A 6,518-nucleotide genomic window follows, 5' to 3' on the forward strand; every position below is an offset into this window, starting at 1 on the left:
TTCTGAGGGAGGGGGAGTCAGTTTTCATTAAGGGTGTGGCTACAGCTTGGTTGACCACACTCCAGTAGCTGGCCCCACACCCGTGAGTATGTGGGCTTTAAAAATCAAGCAACAGGAATTTCAAAAATTTGTGGACAAATGGATTGAACTAGAAATAATCATAATGAGTGAGCTAACCCAGAAGCAGAGAGACTCAAATGGTATATACTCACTTATAACTGGACCCAAGGGGCATGTCTCATGAAAGTCTTCACGTATCAGGAAAGTAGGATAGAGGTGAGGACATCCTAATGGGACTCTACGTGAGAAAAATATAGGAGATAGGGAAATAGATGGCTCCAGAGGGTCCCAGAAACCTACAAGAAGAACAATATGATGGGCGGATCTGGGCCCAGGGGTTCTGCTCAATCTAAGGCACCAACCAAGGACAATATGTGCAGTCATCATCAAACCCCTACCCAGACCTAGCCAAGCGACAGAACATTCTCCACAGTTAAGTGGAGACTGGGGACTGACTCACACGAACTCTGGTGCCCCATATTTGGCCATGTCCCCTTGATGAGGAGGCCCGATGGCAATTGGAGGAAGGATAGCTGACTACCACGAAGAGACTTAACACCCTAGCATCCTATTCAGGAGGAGGAGGTCACAGTTATAGGGAAAGGGAATAGGGTGAAAGCAAGAGGGAGGAAGGAATGGGAGGATGCATGGGATGGGATAGAAAATGAGATGTAATATGAATTATTTTATTTTTCAATAAAAATATTTTTAAAAATCAAGCAACAACAAAACGGACTTGAAGCTGGAAGTGGTGGAGTGTTGTAGAGTGGATTTGAGAGAAGTTAGGGGGAGGAATCAGGGATAAATTCGGTTAAAGTACATTATATGTATGAAACTCTCAAAATAACAAAATCGTATATTACAAATGAATGAAAATAGCTATGACCCAACATATTTGAAAGTCTTGACTGTATGTATGTGGCGAGGTAGTATATAAAAAGCCAGTTTCTCTTTTGACTTTCTGCACCTCAGGCTTAAAGATGCAATTTAAAATGAAACAATAAGAAAGGGGCCCTTTGAAAACTAACCAGTCAACAAAACCATCTGGCTTTTGAAAGTCTGACAACCTTCCTTCAAGACACAGACACTTCCTCCAGTCTAGACAAAAGAGCCTGCTTCTATCTCACACAGGACACTTGGGAACCCTAGGATCTGTCTCAAGACACTCTCACCCTAAATGATGCCACAGGCCAGGCCTGCATGTCCTTCCACACCCTACAGACACACACCCCACAGCCAAAGTGCTTCCTGTCATGAACCAATGCCTTCCACCAGATTCCACCTGAAGATACCTTCCGTCCTGTTTTCTCTCTCACATACCTTGTGAAGTCTCATCCTCATGATACTGGCGGTGGCTTTGGGTGTTGGCCGAAGAGAGCACAGCAGCAGTTAGGAAGGTGGTTTCCTGTAAAGCAGGCAATTAAACACATCTCAGTTCAGGTCACCAAAGACTCAAACCGAGAAGTCAGCAGCAGGGCAAGGTCGGGCTGATGAACTTTTCCACTAATCTCCACACACAGTGGAACATCTGAGTGTGTTTCCTCATACTTACTTTTCAAAAACTAGTTTCCAACTTAAAACTCTTCTCTGGCAGCCTCCTCTCTGTAAATTATCCAAGCATTTTTATGTGCGCCCCCTCACAGCAAGATGGACACCTTCATGACAGGATGGTTTTAACTATGAAAGATAACCTTTTTTTGACTTGGAGACTTCAAAAATACCCAGGAAAAGGTGAGAACATTCTTTGGTTCTTACTTGGGTTTGATAATTCAATGAAGGGAGGGGTGCCACGTATCTTATTCAGATGAGAAAAGTATGCTGAGCTTAATGGGTTAGGAGGCTCCATTAAATTCCAAAATTCTAAGTGCCAATCTCAATGACGGGATTTGGGGCACTAAGGTTTAGGTTCTCAGTCCTTCCTAGAATCACACTAAAAATCTAAACCAGCGGCCTTCTGCTTCAGCATCCTGCCTAGTGAGCCTGGTACTCCTGAGAAAATGTGAGCAGATCCAGTCTAATGTGTGCATTTAGGTTTGTCAAAACTGGAGCCTTAAAGCAAGTGTATCACAGGGAATTCATTTGAAACACAGAAGAGTGTTTGTACCCCTCACTGATACATCCTGTCTGGTCAAACTAGATGAAGACATACTTACGCCCATTTCAGCTTTCTATCTTATCAATTGGCACATAAGGTTCCAGAACACGGAGTTGCAAACAAGCATTTGAAGGAAATCCCGGTTCACTAGAAGCTGATTGCAGCCACTTCATCTGGCTTGATCTTGTGGGCACATTTTTTAGTGTATCTATAGTTTTACTCTCATGGAATAACTGAGTTTGATTAGTATCAGCTCAAACCTGCTCTAGGAGACGTCTTTAGTGTCTCAGGAAGAAATAAACAAAAATAGCACTGAATCTGCCCTTCTGCCTGGCACAAACTCCACACCTCTATGTGGGTCCCTCTATCTTCTTCAAGATTTCTTTGTAACAACAGCTTTGGTTACTTATATTCCTTTTTGAAGTAAAGTAAAACCCCTCACTTGCTTCATTTTAAACTGAATCATTTCATCTGGGAGCAGGAGCGCCGTTTTTAAAAGCTTAGTACGTTAGTACTTTAGCTGCAGCTATATCTGTCTTCTGAACTTTTCCTGTGGAGATGCACCCAACTCCCTACTCAAAACAGATACAGCTACCAAGGAAAGACCAAAGTCAGCTAGGCAGACTAGTGCATGTGTTGGGCCTGCCTACAGAAGACACGCCAGTTTATTCACAGAAGCACCCCCAACTACACCAAAACTCCAGCTTCCGGCCTGGAAACTGAACAAGGCTGAGTGCCCCTCCACTTTTATTTATGCGCCACCCTCTTTATACGCCAGTGCTTGCTTGCTTGCTTGCTTGCTTGCAGTCATGCTAGCCCATTTAATGAAAACCTTTACATCATTTCTGTTTAGATGGATTCTTACTAAATTGAATTATAAATTAAACACACAAAACATAAACAGAAAAAGGGTTGTGATTCAGTTTGACTATAAAACATTGACCCAAATTATTCTAATTTTTTGTTTGTTTGTTTCAGACAAGGAAAGGTTTGGTTCTCAAATAAGAAAAAAAAAATCCCTTTTCCCAGCTTGGTGGTTACAGAAAATGGCTTGAAAAAAAAATGTGGAACAATATCAACACTGCAATTTGAAAAGATTGAGTATGTAATTAATAAATGCGCATGCATGCACACACACACACACACACACACACACACACACACACACACACACACACACACACACACACAGGCTTATTTCTAGCCCAGCTCATAGCTACTCAATTTTAGTGTGGAAGCATAGTATAAATGCACGTCCCTCTGAATGTCTTTCTATCATTGGCCTGAGTGAACGGGAAGCCAAACTCTTCAGCCTTCTTGCTTGCTATCCCTGCTGGCCTGATCAGACCCAATTAGTGTAGATTAGGTAAGGCCCAGAGTGGGTGGCTTGCCAATCACGTTTCCTATGGAAATAGTACATGTTGCCACTTCTTACCACTTCCGACTCCTGTGAGGAATGAAGCAGTGCCATTAGCTGAACACTATTAGACTACAGAGACCTAGTCCCTCACCAGTTTACACCCCACCCTCCAAAAAGCGGCAGGTAGAGTTGTTGCACTAGCCACTGCTAATAACACACGTGAGCTGGAGGCTCTGGCCAGTGAGTAAGCCTTCACAGGGCTTTGTTTTTTTTTCTTTAATTCATCGGGCCATATGCTACCAGGCTTTCATGCAAATAGACGGAATTACAAATAATAAAAAAAGGAACCAACTGTTTCAGTGGTTGGCCGTTTTCTCTCCTCATTGCTGTCCATGTGAGAGGCCAGGTAATGAAAAGGAGAGTCTTGGAGTCCCAGTGACACCCACCTAAAGGGCTAGATGCTTCAAAAGCCAATCCTCATTCGCACCATGTTAAACCTCTGCCCTGGACTGCAACTGTGCCAAGTAGCTATTTGGCTGGGAAGCAGGGTTCTGGCCCTCCAGTTGGCCTGGACACTGGGCACGAGGCTCAAACGTTCCCTGCAGCTGAGGCCCATTGTCCACTGACATGAGAGAGATAAGAGGTTAAGGCTCCTTTAAGCAGGGTTAAATTGAGGCTCACAGGTTTATCAGATTTGTGCACTTCAAATAATCACCTTTAGAAAAAGAAAGTCTTAGTCAATGCAATTTCCAGTTCTAAAACTTTAAGAAAATCAGCAATTATGGGCTGTTTAGAAATCTCTAACCCTTTAACAGCAAAGGCTGCAGGAAAATTACTCCAAGCAGACTTGAAAGCCCTCCCTGAAATACTTGCATTTAAAACTAAAATGTTGTTAAACTTTTGAATAATTTCTGCCATCTCTCTCCTTATTACCAAGTCTCCCAGTCTGTACAAATGCCGAGTTTCACACCCTTGATGGGATTCACACATTTGTTTCCCATTTTAAAGCAGTAAAACCTCCAACCAGAAAAGTGAAGCAGAACAACTGAATTCATATCTACGTGTGTTTATTTAAAACAGAACCATTCTAGAGACGTTATGCTAGCGTTCATTTTCACCTCCATCGGCTCATTTTGAGACAATAATTTACACCTTTTAAAAGATGATTCAAAACCAGTTGTAGTCAATTAGTGTGCAACATGTTGCAGTTTGAGAACTGTCAAAATAAAGGTATCACAGAAATACATTCAGATGCATGTGGGTCTCCTGCAGCAGAGAGAGGGTGTGAGGAAGACACTGGCAATGTGCTGTCTGTGCTCTCTACCATGCCCCCAAACCTTAGTGCCTTACTGGGTTTGGTTTGTTCTACAGGCTGATTCTAATCTAAGCAGGAAGCACACCTGGGCTTTGCTCTGACAGTTAACTAAATCCACCAGGAGCATATCGTCATGGTGATTAGAACCCAGCCCCTGCCAGAGCCTCATCTTAGTACATAGAGGAAGTTCCCGTTGCCCAAGGAAAACTAATTCACGTTGTAGATAAAATAGGGACAGGATATATTTCTGAGAAACTATCCGAGAGACTCCCAGAACTGGAGTAATGCCCTCCAGTGTTACTAACACTCAGGCTTTTGTTTTCCAAATCAATTAAAAAAATTTTTTTTCTAATGTCGAAGTGCCTGCCTGTCTGGAAAATGGAGTTCCTCAATGATGCCTACTGCCTAAGGTCTCCCACGGATCGGTCCACCTTTCCAGTTTAATGCTGAGAAAAATAGAGCATAGATTAATTCTAACTTGAATGGATGTGAAAGCCAAAAGTGTAGTTGACAAACATAAGACCAAAATTTCAGACATTTTTATGTTCCGGGAAACCACGTAAGTGAGGTGTGGGAGAACAAAGAGGCCATGGTCTCCTGTGGCACCGGGGGGTGCTTAAAGTCTTTTGACACCCAGAACTTATAATTTGCATTCAAAACAGTAGACATCCCTCTGTTATAGTAGAATACGTGCCCTTCATAGACAAGTTTATTTCCATGGTGTAAACTTGATACTACTGTCTGCTCAACTACAATGTGGTTTATCAAAGTGTTTAAGCTAAACACATAAACAACATATTAGTAAAACCATAGTCTTCATCAGGTAGAGTACTAAAGTCATATATAAATAAAATGTAGACATTCTGGTACATACAGAGCCAAGACTTTGTCATGCTAATCAGTTCTTATATTCTTATTTAGCATTAGCAGTACTCTGGCGTGGGCTGTTGACTTTGAGATAGGCTCCCAAGTCTCTCTCTCTCTCTGACCTTCAACCTGTCATCACGCCTCCTCCACTTCCTGCATGTTGAGACTATTGGTCTTGTGCCCACACACTCAGGCTCAGCGTTTCTTGGGACAGAACACACACTTTTCTCTCTGTTAGAAAGGCATTCTACCAGCTGGACTACAGCTCCAGCTCTAGAATTATTACATTTTCATTTACATTAATTTTCAACAGATACATACTAACATTAAAATTATATAGATTAATAGGGCAATGTAACCTTTTGATATATTTATGTATTATAAAGTCTTTGAATCTGGCTAAATGTTCCTCTTCAGTTACTTGTCATTGATTTACAGTGTTGACTTTCAAAGCAAACAGGTCGTTTTTAATCTAGACTCAGCTATTGCTTCACATTCCTACCTAACTGCAGTTCAGCACATGCCATGCTGATCCACCCTGCAATCCACTCCAGACTGCTCCTTCTAGCCTCTGCTAACACCATTCTAGCCTCTGCTAACACCATTCTACTCTCAGTTTCTGTGATTGGCTTTAGTAGATGTCCCATATTAGTGAGATCAGGTGGAGCCTGTGTCGCTAGTCCTGGTGTACCTCACTTTGTATAATTACTCTGTCCCCATCTGTGTTCTGGCACCTGATGGAATTTCATCTCTTTTAGTGACCGAATAGTATTCCATTGTGTGTAAGTACCACATTGTCTCTGTCCATCCACCAGTTGATA

This window comes from Acomys russatus, chromosome 24 (genome assembly GCF_903995435.1).
Source record: "Acomys russatus chromosome 24, mAcoRus1.1, whole genome shotgun sequence".
NCBI classification, from domain to species: Eukaryota; Metazoa; Chordata; class Mammalia; order Rodentia; family Muridae; genus Acomys; species Acomys russatus.